Genomic DNA, 16290 nt, shown 5'->3' on the forward strand with positions numbered 1-16290 from the left:
TATGGTGCAACTGTAACGAAAACCAATTTCCCTTGGGATCAATAAAGTATGACTATGACTATCTGTAATCTTATTGCTTTCTCTATCAAACTGAAGGCAAAGACAAGAAGTTAATGACAGACTTAAAAACTTTAAACACATTTAATCTTGTATTCTGACATTGGAAGAGTCTTCAGAAAGAGCCCAATACACAAATGGATTTTGATGAAATGTTTGGGGAAAACATAATGGAATAACAGGGCTGGATTCACCACCTGGAGTCCCACTGGGCTGCCGCATTTCAGATGTGAGGCATTAACTAAACTAATCTGCACTCCCTGGAGCATAACTAAGGCCTCAGGAGTGAGTCAACTTCAGTCAATGTCCAACTACTGCTTAGTCCTTGAAACACACTGACAATCTGTTACAGGAATAAGAGTCCATAAGGACTCTGTCGGAACAGTTAAGAGTTTATTGCAATTTTAAGTCTCTCACGTTCAAGGACTTTCAAAAGATAACATTGCTGTAAATAATAAAAAATAACAATAATATTTAAAAACCTATCCTAAAATTAAGAAATAATTAAAGGTATACAACAATGCTTATTTTCCTTCTAATCTCCAAACTGGAATGGGGATTTGCATTCAGTGACAGGTGTGACTGGCATAAGATTGAAGAAGTGAATTTCTTAGAGTAATCCTGGAGTTGCAATTTTAGGAGGCTGGCATAAGTACAAACTTATCTGATATTTCCAGGTGGTTCCCTTTGGAACTACCAACCTCTGTGAGTTCAATTCAGCTCATCTGCCTTCATAGTAAATTCATTTTTTATTGTGGACGGGAAGTTGAAAGCTCTGTTCATGATATAATGTTATGACAAATGTACTATGCTCCAAGTGTCAATATTCAAAATGGTATTATATTGGTGAGGCTAGAATCGATTGGGGGACTGTTTTAATGAGCACCTTACCTCCAACCACAATAGGTGGGATTTCTCGGTGGCCAACTATTTTAAATCCAATCCCCATTCCCATTCCAACATGTTGGTTCCTGGATTTCTCTGCTGCCATGATGAGGCCACTCTCAGGTTGGAGGGGCAACACCTCATATTCGTCTGGGTAGCCTTCGACCTGATGACAGGCAGATCGATTTCTCTAACTTAAGGTAATTTTTTCCTCTTCCCCTTCCCTCTTCTTCTATTCCCCACTCTGGGCCCTTTCTTACCTCTTCTCACCTGCCTATTGCTCTATCTCCTTCCCTTTATCCCATATTCTACCCTTCTCTCCTATCAGATCCATTCTTCATCAGCGCTTTACCTTTTACACCTATCACTTCCCAGCTTCTCACATCATCCGGCCTCCCCCAATCCTCTGGCCTCACCAATCACCTAATAGGTCATACTCCTTCTCATCCCCCACCTTCTTATTCTGGCTTCTTTCCCCTTCATTTCCAATCCTGATGAAAGGACTCTACCTGAAATATTGATTGTTTATTCCTTACCATAGACACAGCCTGAGCTGCTGAGTTCCTCCACCATTTTACATGTGTTACACTGTACTTCCGGCATCTGTAGAATCTCTTGTGTTCAAAATGACAATACATTGAAATCTTCAGTAGGAAGGAAGAGTGAGCCTTGTGCATGATGAGGCCACTCTCAGATTGGAGGGGCAACACCTCATCCAGAACGAGGGGTCACAGTTTGAGGATTAAGGGGAAGCCTTTTAGGACCGAGATTAGGAAAAACTTCTTCACACAGAGAGTGGTGAATCTGTGGAATTCTCTGCCACAGGAAACAGTTGAGGCCAGTTCATTGGCTATATTTAAGAGGGAGTTAGATATGGCCCTTGTGGCTAAAGGGATCAGGGGGATGGGGGGAAGGCTGGTACAGGATTCTGAGTTGGATGATCAGCCATGATCATACTAAATGGTGGTGCAGGTTCGAAGGGCCGAATGGCCTACTCCTGCACCTATTTTCTATGTTTCTATGTTTCTATGAGTTTGGGAGTGCATAAAACATCTCCAAGATTTTTGTTTATATCATTCTATGCTCACGATAATTCAAAACACTATGCATAGAATTTTTTCACACATTATGCTGTCCAGCTGAGTCAATGAGGGTATTAGAATTGACTGTTTTCAGTCAGTTACAACGTTACTTTTTACTGGCTTCCAACTTTGCATTGTCAATGCTCTGTTCTTCACCACTGCAATGGTTTTCCATTCATTTCTAACAGGTAAAGTGAATAGGGTATTCTGTGGAATAGAATTATGGTTTCAAAATAGACTAAACCTGTCTTCATTGCAATATTCTCAATGAAATATCTGAAAACTGCAGTAGATATGAATGAATCCTTGATTGCATGGCCTTATGCACGTTGTAATTTTACATGTGTATTGTACATTGTTTCTGAAATTCCATTCCATTACTTTGAAGAGGATAATAATGATAAACTAAACAAAGAAACTACTAAGAATTGGGTGGAAGATATTGTGAAACTTAAGATGGAGATGTTGGGTTAAGATGAAGTATGAACCTCTAACAAGCTATGGGAAGTGTTTTAATGTGCATTGAAGTTTAAAAAAATGATGACATTTTGGAAATTCTAATTTATAATGGAAGCCTTCATCATGGCTGCTTATCAGAATCAGAATCAGGTTTATTATCATTGGTATGTGTCGTGAAATTTGTTAACTTAGCAGCTGCAGTTCAATGCAACTCATTATATAGAAGAAGAGGGAAAATAATAATAATAAATAAGTAAATCAATTATGGTATACATATATTGAATAGATTAAAAATCATGCAACAAAAATATAGAAATAATATATATTTAAAAAGTGTGGTCGTGTTCATGGGTTCAATCCCATTTAGGAATCGGGTGGCAAAGGGGAAGAAGCTGTTCCTGAATCGCTGAGCGTGTGCCTTCAGGCTTCTGTACCTCCTACCTGATGGTAACAGTGAGAAAAGGGCATGCCCTGAGTGCTGGAAGTCTTAATAATGGACGCTGCTTTTCTGAGACACTGCTCCCTGAAGATGTCCTGGGTACTTTGTAGGCTAGTACCCAAGATGGAGCCAACTAAATTTACAAGCCTCTGCAGCTTCTTTTGGTTCTGTGCAGTAGCACCCCACCCCCCACCAGACCAGACAGTGATGCAGCCTGTCAGAATGCTCTCCACGGTACATCTATAGAAGTTCTTGATTGTATTTGTTGATATGCCAAATCTCTTCTAATGAAGTATAGTTGCTATCTGGCTTTCTTTATACCTGCATTGATAGGTTGGGACCAGGTTAGGTCCTCAGAGATCTTGACACCCAGGAACTTGAAACTGCTCACTCTCTCCACTTCTGATCCCTGAGGATTGACATGTGTTCCTTCATCTTATCCTTCCTGAAGTCCACAATCAGTTCTTTTGTCTTACTGACATTGAGTGCAAGATTGTTGCTGAGACACCACTCCACTAGTTGGCAAATCTCGCTCCTGTATGCCCTCTCATCTCCATTTGAGATTCTACCAACAATGGTTGTAACATCTTCAAATTTATAGCTGGTATTTGAGTTGTGCATAGCCACACAGTCATGGGTATAGAGAGAGTAGAGCAGTGGGTTAGGCACACACCCCTGAGGTGTATGATGTTGATCGTCAGCAAGGAGGAGATAGTATTACCAATCTGCACAGATTGTTGTCTTCTGGTTAGGAAGTCAAGGATCCAATTGCAGAGGGAGGTACAGAGGCCCAGGTTCTGTAACTTCTTAATCTCGATTGAGACGACTATTTGTGAAATGTTATTGATTCTGTAGATATTCCCATTTGTGGGTAGGAAAGATTTTGGATTTCCCTTAGTAAATTCCTTTCAGAGGAACTAAATTACTTCTTGCAAACCTCAGGGAAGTACATTTTGTTCACTCTGTCTCTCACCTTAGAGTGTGGTGCAACATTAATGGGTTTTTGTTAGATATTTTAGGGTCATTATCTATTGCAGATACAATATTAGGATTTAACTTGTGTTAAGACATAGCTATTTTATAAAGAAACATCAGACAAAGTTCTGGTGAGCATATTCCTTTATCCAATAAATTGGAGAATATGTAGGAACACAAATATTCACCTCTGAGGCTATATTCTTGAATATAACACAAAGCTTACTTTCTTATTTATTGCCATCAGATTCATAATTTTAGCAGAAAGATTGATATTCTTAGGTTTTCTTTGTTGAAGTGTTTTGATTACCATTATCACATTTTTTAAATCCATGTTTACATGATAAATTTTGACCTGTTTTCTCATGAAAGTTAATTTTGTTCACACAAGGTTAAGTGTTTCTTACCTCATGTACTGGACTGAATGCCAAAATGTTTCTAACGTTTAAATGCATTTGATTCATAATAGTAGATTCAGTCATCTCTGGTGTACTTACACATTTCTTTTTTTTTCAGAAAAGAAAAATAATTGGCCTCTAACTCAGACTGAAGCAAATTCTTAGAATCTTTCATTTTTCGACAACATATTGGCACCTGCATGACCAACAATGAAAAGCCTCGTCTTCTGGTAAGTTTGAGGAACACCACTGTAAGATTAATATGCCAAGCATGCATGGTTTTGCAATACAATTTTTTTTTAGCAATACAAATCTCTCCTCGATTAACTTTGCCAACAATGTTTACTGTTATATGGTGATAAGTGTGTTTTGGGTTTTGATCTTTTTTTGCATTGAAATGGGCAGTGTTCCAGTTACATTAATGTAACTTAATTTGGAACTAATTGAAGTCAATATTGCTCAGCATTGCTGTGCTTCCTCCTCCTCTGTTATATGCACATACAAGTTGCAATCATCATAACTGTTAATTTTAACAGGGGAGCTATCAATTTAGTAAAGTTCCATTAAGTTTCTTAACTACTCTTGCTGATAAGCTGATTCTTCAATATAATTCTGCAATTCACAAATTCAAACTATCTCATTATATGAAACGAGGCAATGCCAAAGCATACTTTTCTCAAGGAATGGTCCATGATATCTATCATTAATGAAATCTTGCAGATTAGAAGTTTAAGTGTAGGATTTAGAGTGTTGGAGTGGAACAATGAGAAACTAACAAACAGGATCTGTTTATTAAGGATACATAATTTATTTTAATACTTTACCAGATATAGAAAAATGTAGAAATCAAAACAAAATTAATACCTGAACATTTTGAATTAAGTATGTGCATGTATTCAGTATCAGTGAAGATCACATTCTATTTGTTGACTTTACGTAGTCTTTTCATTGAAGGAGGAGGGTGAACATGAAATCCCCTAACAATAAACCTAATTCTGATGAATTCATAGTAATAACCAAAGGAGTGATTATTATCCTTCAATTAATTTTGAAATAAATTCTCTCCCCTTTTTGCCTCAGGTCCTCTGTTGTGGGTATTGACTTATCTTACGGTTTTGCTAGTACTTTAAACTGCAAGTAGATTGAGTGAATGCACCAACCATTCAACCACCAATACGAATTTTTGGAAATTGTCCATCATATTTTTTAATGCCATGCCTAATTACATTGTCCATTACAACTTTCATTATCCAGTGATGGATTACAGTGGATTCTGGTTAATTGGGACACATCGGGACCAGTACATTTAGCCCAATTAAGTGACTGCCCCGATTAGTCGAAGTTTCATAGAAATAGATAAGAAGGTATCAAATGGCAAGCTACCATTTAACTGAGTAGCCAATTATGTATTTAAATGAAATACAGAACAAATTAGAACACCACCAATACTACTACAGTACTATAAAACTGTGAGTTACTTCCTAATAGTTTTTGATGGATGAAATCACCCAGTGTATCACCCATGTTCTATTGACTGACTGTAAATTAACAAAATCATTACAAACGCCAGTACAAATAACGGACTGCCTTCATTGCCTTCCTGCATGAAGTAGTTCACAAGTCACTGCATCTTAATTTGGCGTCCATAGGCCCAAATGAATAACATAACACAAGTTCATGCAACTGTTCACTCTGAGCATGGTGCAGTGTCTTACGGCCATACACGTGCGTACGGCCAATGCTAGTTAGGAACTGATCAACAACAACCACCTGTACCAATTGAACGCCATAAGGTCCCAAATAAACATAGAGAATCTTGGCAGTTGGCTTTGGGTCTTCAAGAGTTATCCCAATTGAGTGGCTGCCCTGATAACCAATGCCCAGTTAATGGGAATCGACTGTATATTAGCACTTACCAATTACTGAAACTTGAGATTAATGTCCTTATATTATGAGAAACTTTTCAGAAAATTTTATGCAATATAGCAATTCACTCCTTCCAGCTCACTGATGTCTCTCAGGCTGCCGATTGATTCAACAATGCTGATATGATCTCCTAGATAATATCTATATTAGAGGAAAGGCCCTGAGGATTCTAGAGTCTGGATTAATTAGAATAAAATCCTCCTTAATGAGTATTTCAAAGCTCAGAGCAGCTTGGAGAATTGAGATTAACACAGTGAAATTGTGATAAAGGTGTTTATATGTATATATTCTCTGTATGAAGATGGCCTACTGCCTCATATGGAGGCATAGTGGAATAAAGAGTATACAATTAAACATTTTAAATTCTTGGATATTAGAGTTGAACATTGATGAAATAAAATGAAGCTTTAGCAATTAATGCCTAATTATTTGCTATAAATCTTTAACGTATTTGCCTCTATTTTTATTGTTACATTGTTATGCTGAATTATGCCATAGAGTCTGACTGATTAATGTTGCTCCTACCAGCAGCTAGTTTCACTAAAATGTTCTTGGACCCTTAACAGTATACAAAGGAAGTAAAATGTGATAAGTAAAAATGATGAAATACTACTGAAATCAGAATAAATGACAGAGATCTGAAAGTGTTCCCAAGCATTGCACCCTTCTACCTTACCAATGGTAAGAAACATTTTTAATGTTTAATAAAGAATAAAAAATCATCAGTTGTACATTAAATATTGAAGAAAGTACAACTGTGATGTCAACTTTCTATGTAGTTAACGGATTCTGATGATCTTGTAAAAAATAGTGTGCAGGAATGTGAATTAAACAATAAAAGTCATTTAGTGATTGAGTTTAAAACTATGGGTTAGATACCCTCCATACAGAATGCACATTCAGGCAAGTTGTTTTATCTAATTTATATATCAGGGCACAGTTGTTCTAATGAATTAATGAACTTGAGCAGATGCTAATGAGATGATGTAGATGACCAGGAACGAGGTTACATTTTGTACCTCTGTTCACTGCTGTTTTTTTTTCAAAAGACTATGTGCTCAAGTTAGCTCCTTGCATGAATGCAGTAAATTAAAGTTAGTTTTGTTTGATATGTAGCTTTTTTTTGAACGTTGAATTCAATTATTATATGCAAAGTTAACTACTTGAAAGAACAGTGGTGAGGAATGAATTTGGATAGTTCTTTGAAGAAACTAACACAGATACAAAGAATTAAGTCACTTATTCTGTAGCATGTTATTCTGTGTTTTTGCTAAAAACCATTAATTCTGGAATTGATGATTCTTAAATTTAACATCAAAGCCAAATGTTTTAAAATCACACTCTTTGTGGTGTACTTTGTTTTAGGCAATGGAGGGTATGTAACAGAGTTAAACCAATCCATGAATCCATTCTGATCAAGAAACTGTCCTCATGAGGAAACATAAGATTTATTAATTATGAAGTGTTAGATCTCAAAAAATAGATGTAGCAATTGACCATATAGCCACATTAAATATGAGCATTGCTGATCCAATAGCTCAAGTCCTCTCCCTCACCTGATACTCAAGTCCTTTAATTCCATTTGTATCCAAAAATCTACTGAATAAACTCATTGACTGAATGTGACCAGTCTCCTGGGGGCAGAGAATTCCAAAAGACTTATAATTCTCTGAATCTTAAATGATCTGATCATTTATCTTGAGGCTTAGTTTGAATAGCAATGTGAGGTTATTCTAATGGATCCAAATGCACACCACCAATATGACTTTCAATGATTAAAGGCTTAGGTCAAACTTTAAAGACAGTTGAGTAGTGGATGTCCAGAAACATCATTCCAGCTGTTTGACTTGAGTTCTATAGAGGAGTCTACACAATTATTTGCTATAACTTATTTGTTCTGCTGACTGATATAACAACCAAAAAAGCATTATCTTACAACTTTTTCAACCCCTTTCTCTCATGACTTTTGAAGCAACATAAGAACTGAAAATTATGAAAATTGAACTTTTAACCTGTAGCTATTTGACATTGTCCTGTTCTGGAAAATACACCAAATTGATACAAATTCAACACCACTTGCATTTTATCATACATATTGAAAACTTTTCAAATAGCCTCAGGAAGTAAGATTGTAATGGCAAGGTAAGTGTACTCAAATATGCCAGAATTCTGCCAAACTTGTCAAAGACATGAATTATATTTTAGATAAAGTATCAACTTTATTATTATTTAAGAAGTACAAATTCTATTCCAAAATAATATTTTTTGCATTAGAAAAGGCAACATTTTGTGTCAACTATCTCAACTAAATGCCGCAGACACATATTTTACTACAGTTTTAAATTCATGTTTTCCATAATTAAAATAAATTAAATTGGGACATGTTTGATAAGCAATAATGTCTTTCACTGGGTATATTTTTCTGTTATATAACTCTTCCAGTGCCACAGCTTATCTTACACATCTAGCTGCTGTGGAGTTCCAGGGAACACATTTTCATTTAGCAGAATCATCCTTCTGTTTTCAAGCTGTGCATCAGGAATGCAACCTATCTCTATCTGTATCTTTTTTATTTTCTGTATCATCAGCAGACATAACCAAATTGACTTACAACTTTGCGTTTAGTTCAGTTTTCATCTTCTTGCGAAAGCAGATTGTAGCATTGAGAGAAAGAAAGTTTGAAGAAATAGAACATAACTTTGGAATTCAAAGACTGCATATAAGAGAGAAAAATAAAGTTATGTTTTAAATTAATACACAAAGGTTAAAAAGTATTAGGGAAAAAGAAGCAGGGGAGAAATAAACAATGCAAATTGTTGTAATTATTAATAACATCTAATATTAGTTTCTGTATCAAATTTCAGCTCTGAATGGCTGGAGGCAATTTTTTTTTAGTGGATCTTAGTAGTGAATGATTAAAGAGTCATTATGGATCACATTCCTTTTTGGATTTGAATTGCACTGTTTCTCGTCTACCATACAACTGGACTGCCATATAATATTCATAAGAAAACGCAACCAAAAATTAACTTTTTGTCACACAGCAGCAACTGTCTGCATAACATTGTCATGCTTGAAGGTCAGTGAATACAAACAGGTGATATAGGTGGTGACCACCTGGTAGGTATAATGAGGCAATATCTTGTCAGCATTTTTTGCATCACAAGCAGAATTTACTCAATATCTAGTGCCATGGTAGATGCTCAGTTATCTGTCACGACGGCTGAAGATGGTGCAGATAAGGTGTGTTTCTGTGGGATGGTAAGGTTTCCTTCTTTCTTGATGACACTACTTTCCATCACGGTTGCTTTCCTAATGAATTTGCTGTTGCCACTTCATCCATCATTAGCCCAATTTGGTCCTGGTTGTAGAATCAGCAGAAAGTTTTTTTCAGCCCAGAGCAGAGCCAAGCCATTCTCCAAAACCATGCGAGGTTTCCTAAATAGAAATTCAGCTGACTTTTTTCAAATTTGTTGAATATAATCGAATCTTTATCAAACTTGAAGCCAGAATTCTGGGGTTCAGTAACAATAAATGAAACATCAGCGAATGCCATATCAGGACCCAAGAAAGGGTCTCTGCCCAAAATGTTGACTGTTTACTCTTTTCCACAGATGCTGCCTGGCCTGATGAATTCCTCCAGCATTTTGTGTGTGTTGCTTTGATTTCTAGCACCTGCAGATTTTCTCTTGTTTGTGATCACCAAATGTCAGTGGTTTCTGGCCCACTTCTTTAAACATTATCATGCCTCCAGGCTGAGGAAAATGCTTGTCAGGACAAAACCTTTCAACATCATTAATGTCTTTCCTTGGGAATTGTAATCAACTCTAGAAAGCACTAAGCAGATGCATTATGATCATAACAAACAGCATGAATGTACTGACAACAAATCTTTGAGTAGAAAATGATAGATTTTAATCCTGTAAAAAGTTACTAAAAGCATGTTTAGATGAAAAGCCTGGTAAAGAAAGAGCTTTAGCTGAAACACACTACTCCAAATGTCAGCACAAACATGAAACCAGTATTGTACACCAAATGTCTATTCTGCACAATACCCATATACACTCAGTGGCAACTTTATTAGATGCACCTGCTTAGTTAACGCAAATATCTAATCATCCAATCATGTAGCAGCAGCTCACTGCATAAAAGCGTGCATACATGGTGAAGAGTTTCAGTTGTTATTCAGACCAAACATCAGAATAAGAAAGGAATGCGATCTAAGTGACTTTCACCATGGAATTAGTGGTGGTGTCGGACAGGGTGGTTTGAGTACCTCAGAAACTGCTGATCTCCTGGAATTTTCACATACAACAGTCTCTAGAGTTTACAGAGAATGGTATGATAAACAAAACCAAAACATTTAGTAAGCAGCAGTTCTTTGGGCAAAAATGCCTTGGTAATGAGAGAGGTCAGAGAAGAATGACAAACGGGGTTCAAGCTGACAGGAAGGTGACAGTATCTTCAAATCACTAAATGTTACAACAGTAATGTGCAGAAGAGTATCTCTGAATGCACAACATGTCAAACTTTGAAGTGGATGGGCTACAGAAGACCACACTCTTTTCCACTCCACTTAGTGCATGTTGACTGCAGATAAAACTGCAATTAAATATATTGATAGTGACACACAGCACTAATATATGTAAATAAATTTTATTCTTTGGAGCTAATGTTGTTTCTGTCATCAAAAGAGCATTGTAACAGAGCAAAACTTTGCAGTTGCCTGATGTCTGATGTTGGAAAAACTTGAAACACCCAATGACCCAAGGTTACATCACTAACAATGTGTTCCAGCGCATCCTAGCAATTTTTTCAAAGTTTTCTTGAAATACTTTGTGGCCACATACTCCTCTAATTAAAGCCTTATTTTGGCATTGAATTGTAAGTATTTCTAGCAGTAAATCTTTTATATCTGGTTGCATCTGAAAATTCACCATAAATGAAGTTCAGCATTTAGTTATTGGAATGCCATCCACTACGATGTCTCCCATCCACTACATAATGTACTGGGTGAGCACAGGAGTACATTCAGCCAGAGACTCATTCCACCAAGATGCAACACTGAGCGTCATAGGAAGTCATTCCTGCCTGTGGCCATCAAACTTTACAACTCCTCCCTTGGTGGGTCAGACACCCTGAACCAATAGGCTGGTCCTGGACTTATTTCCTGGCGTAATTTACATATTACTATTTAACTATTTATAGTTTTATTACTATTTAATTATTTATGGTGCAAACGTAATGAAAACCAATTTCCCCCGGAATCAATAAAGTATGACTACGACTATGACTATGACTATGACTATGAATGCCGCTCAGCTTCTGAAGTCAATTTTATTTTCTACAGGTGGTAATGGGCAGCCCTGCTGAACATTTCACTTGTTTCACATCATGGAGTAGATTTTTCCAAACAGATCAATAAATAGGATGAAATAACATAACATGATCTTTCAAGCTAAGGCTGAATAAATAAAATTCAATAAAGAGGGAGGTTTGCCTTACATTTTCTTGAATAGCTTTGTATTCTCCTATATTCTCTGCGTGCCAACAAGCTGTTCACAGATGAATTTATCAATATATCCAATTCTACCTTGAAGTACATGCACAAAATCATCAGAATATGCAGGAGGAACTGCAGTATAAAACTTCTGCCTCTGCAATTATTGGAGAAGCATAGTTTATTGAAAGTATTACTAAATTTAAAAAGAAGATTCCTAATTCCTGAAACCAGGGAAAGTGACATATAATATGAGATGAGGAATTTTTTTCACACAGGATCAGAAGAATTTGCAGCAGGTTATAGACTCAAACACCTTAATCATGGGTACAATCCTTCCCACCATCAAGAACATCTCCAACAGATGGTGCCTCAGGAGGGTGGTGTCCATCACTAAGGGCCCTTACTGTACGAGACATGCCCGCTTCTCAATGCATCTATTAGGGAGGAGATACATGGACCTGAAGACCCACAGTCAATGATCCAGAAACACCATCTTCACCTCCACCATCCAATTTCTGAACAGTCCATGAACACTACCTGTATGTTCCTCTTATTTTGCTTTTTCTTTTTGAAATTTCCAATAGTTTTTTTATGACTTTGCTTTCTACTGTAGCCACAAAACAACAAATTTCATGTTATATATAGAAAGTCAGTGATAATAAATCTGTTTTCTGGCTCTGATAAAGTGGTTGATATCTGGAAATTACTGCCAGTAGAAGTGGTGGAGGCAGATGCAATCACTATGTTTTTGAGGCACTTAGACAAACGCTTAAAAAGGAAAAGCATAAATAGGATGTGGACACTTTATTCTGAATTCTGTTATTGCTTTTCCCTCATACTACCTCGATGTAATGAAGCAATGCAATGTTTTGTATGGTTGCCTTGCAAAACAAAATTTTTCACAGAGTACATCTGACAATAGTACACCAATTTACCTCATTGTGAAAAAGGAAATAGTGAAGACAGGCAAAGAGATCAGCATGGATGTAGTGGGGCTCATGGCCTGCTTCTGTGCTATGATTTTATGACACTAAATTCAGACAGTATTCCAGCTAAGTGTCATAAATCGCTTTCACATTTTGGTTGGTGGTAATATCGCCAGGGGAAGCAGTTCTTTGTGATGCTTCTCAAATGATGGCATCAGCTTTTGAAACAGAATTTTGAAGACTTTGACAGCTTTAAAGACTCTGTACATTCTCAGCTGAGCAACAAGCTATTGCTCAGAAGTGCGGCTAGTCCACACAGGTAGATATCTCAACAACAATCATGTTGTCACAGGCTTAACCCCTGCACATCTGTCTTTGGGTATAGCATAGCAATAATATGACTCACCCTGTCATGCCTCGAGCTGTACTCCTGGAGTGCCTCAGCTCCATGATGTTATGGTGGCTTCTTCTATGGTAGTTCTTGCAGTCATCATCTCGTTGTAGAGATTTCATTTTCAAACTGTATTCTAAGCTTCAGAACATTAGTGAAGATTTAGGTGAAAAAAAGTGATGTTGAGTGATTTGCTGTAGTTTGCCCTCAACAGTTAGTAGTTTGAACATTCAGAGTCAGAACGTCCATAAGTCCATAAGATATAGCGCCAGAATTAAGCCGATTTATTCTCCCTCTCAATCCTATTCTCTTGCCTTCTCTCTGAAACCTTTGAAAACCTGACTAATCAAAAAAACTATTAAGCTCTGCTTTAAACATACTCAATGATTTGGCCTCCACAGCCGTCCATGACAATGAGTTCCACAGATTCAACACCTTCTGGTTAAAGAAATTCCTTCTCATCTCTGTTATAAATAGATGTTTCTCTGTTCAAGCTGTGCCCTCTGGTCCTATACTCACTCACTACAGAAAACATACTCTCTACATCCACTCCATTGAGGTCTTTCAATGTTTGATAGGTTTCAATGAGATCCCTCTTCAATCTTCTAAACTCTAATGAGTTCAGGCCAGAACCATCAAACAATCCTAATGTATGAACCCTTTCATTCCCAGAAACATTGTCGTGAACATCCTCTGAACCTTCTCCAATGCCAGCACATCTTTTCTTAGTTAAGGGACCCAAAACTGCTCACTATTCTCCAAGTACAGTCTGACCAATGCCTTATCATTCTTATAGTCTTGTCCTCTTGAAATGAATGGTAACATTGCATTTGCCTTCCTCACCACTGACTCAACCTGCAATTTAACCTTTAGGGAATCCTTCATATGGACTCTCAAGTACTTTGCACCTCTGATTTTTCAATTTTCGCCATGTTTCAAAAATAATCTATGCCTTTATTTCTCCTACCAAAGTGCATGAATCACACACTTTCCTATGCTATAATCCATCTGCCAATTCTTTGCCGGTTCTCATAATCTGTACAAATCCTTTTGCTGACTCCAGTTTCCTCAACACTACCTGCCCCTCCACCTATCTTTGTGTTGTCTGCAAACATGGCCACAAAGACATCAAATCCATCAACCAAGTCATTGACATATAATGTAAGAAGAATCCCAATACAGTCCCCTGTGGAACTCCTCTTGTAACCAGCAGCCAATCAGAATAGGAACCCTTTATTCTGACTCTACCTCCTGTCAGTCAGTGATTCTTTTTTCATTTCTGATATCTTTTCTGCAATACCATGGGGTCTTCCCTTGATAACAGCCAAATGAGTGGCACGTTATCAAAGGCATTCGTAAATTTTACGTAAGTTGCATCGACTGACTCTCCTTTGTCTACTCTGCCTATTATTTTCTCAAAGAGTTCCAACAGATTTGTTAGGCAAAATTTCCCCGGAAGGAAACATTACTGACTTTGCCTTACTTTCATCAAGGGCCTCTAAGTACTCTGAAACCTCATCCTTATTAATGCACTCCAACATCTTCCCAGCCACTGAGGTCTGGCTAACTGGCCTATAATTTTGTTTCTTCTGCCTCCCTCCCTTCTTAAAGACTTAAGTGGTATTTGCATTTTTCCAGTCCTCTGGAACCATTCCAGCATCTAGAGATTCTTGAAAGATCATTACTAATGCTTCCACAATCTCTTCAGCTACCTCTTTCAGAATCCTGATGTGTAGTCCAACTGGTCCATGTGACTCATCTAACTTCAGACCTTTCAGCTTCCCTAGCACGTTCTTCTTAATAATAGCAACTACACTCTCTTCTGCCCCCTGACACTCTCAAATTTCTGGCATACTTATTACATGTCTTTTTAATCTCCCATTGTAATTTGTGTCCCACATTCTGCCTACTGAGAGGAAGCATATATATAATTCCCATTGGGATCTTCTTACCCTTGCAATTTATCAGCCCAACCCACAAGGAGTCTACATCTTTTGATCCTATGTCACCTCTTTCTAAGGATTTGATTTCATTTTTTTACCACCAGAGCCACCCGACCCCCTCTGCCTGCCTGCCTCTCTTGTCAATACAATGTGTACCCTTGGATGTTAAGTTCCCAACTATGATCTTCTTTCACCCATGTCTCAGTGATGCCCACAACAACATACATACCAATCTCTGAATGTGCTACAAAATCATCTATCTTATTCCGTATCCTGCATGCTTTCAAATATAAATTCATCATTCCAGTATTTGTCACCCTTTTCAATTTTGCCCCCATGCTGCACTTCACTTCATTCCACTGATTTCAATTTTGCCCTAGCAAATGCCTGTCCTTCCTCACAGTCTCACAACGCACTGCATCATCTTGTAATTAAACTGCCCCAGCCTCAGCCTAAGATCTCAGGTTCCTATCCCTGTCAGCTTAGTTTAAACCCTCCCCAACATCTCTATGAAACCTGCCACAAAGGTATTGCCCCCCCCCCCCGGGATCAGATGTAATCTGTCCTTTTTTTACATGTCACCCTTTCTCAGAAGACATCCCAATGATCCAAAAAATCTGAAACTCTGCCCCCTGCACCAGTTCCTCAGCACTCATTCATATGTACTATCATCCAGTTGCTGCCCTGACTACCTCATGGTACTGGGAGTAATCCAAAGAAACTGGGAGGTTCTGCTCTTCAGTCTCTTCCCTAACGCCCTATACTCACTGCTCGGGAACTCTTCCACTTTCCAACCTATGTCATTGATGCCAATCTGCACCAGCCTCACAACACGTTGTTCACCCTGCCTCTTCTGCAGCTGCTCTGAGACATCCTAGACCCAAGCACCTGGGAGATGAAACACCATCATGGCATTTGCTTTGCTGCCACAGAATCTCCTGATCCATCCCCCTAGCTATCGAGTCTTCTATTACTACTGCCCTGCCTGACTTTACATTTCTGTACTGAACCTCAAAGCTGGCTACGATGCCACTGGTCTGCCTACTGCTGCTCTCCCCTGCTAGGTCACCCAACTATCCACCATGCCCTCAGACCCCAGCAGTAGACATTGACTTATACAGCAAAGAAACAGCCCCTTCTGCTCAACCAATGCTCCTTCCTGAGCAGGTACCATTTGTCTGAAATTGGCCCGTGTGTTTTCAAAACTTCCCTATCTATGTTCCCATATAAATATCTATTCAATTCTATTAGTTACTAAAAGAAATGGGAGAAACAAATTTTAATAAGTTATTTTCTCTTCCCATCT

General features: G+C 37.8%; 1 protein-coding gene across 12 annotated transcripts in view; it reads left to right on the forward strand.

The window, feature by feature from the left end:
- The window catches only part of LOC134347072 (receptor-type tyrosine-protein phosphatase delta-like), a 2469925-nt gene that overhangs the window by 782567 nt on the left and 1671068 nt on the right, over positions 1-16290 (forward strand). For all 12 annotated transcript variants that reach the window (XM_063049175.1, XM_063049163.1, XM_063049170.1 and 9 more), the window contains one exon: positions 4414-4525. The gene's annotated coding sequence lies outside the window, so the exon portion shown is untranslated. The remainder of the gene's footprint in view (positions 1-4413; positions 4526-16290) is intronic.

This window comes from Mobula hypostoma, chromosome 5, assembly GCF_963921235.1.
Source record: "Mobula hypostoma chromosome 5, sMobHyp1.1, whole genome shotgun sequence".
NCBI lineage: Eukaryota > Metazoa > Chordata > Chondrichthyes > Myliobatiformes > Myliobatidae > Mobula > Mobula hypostoma.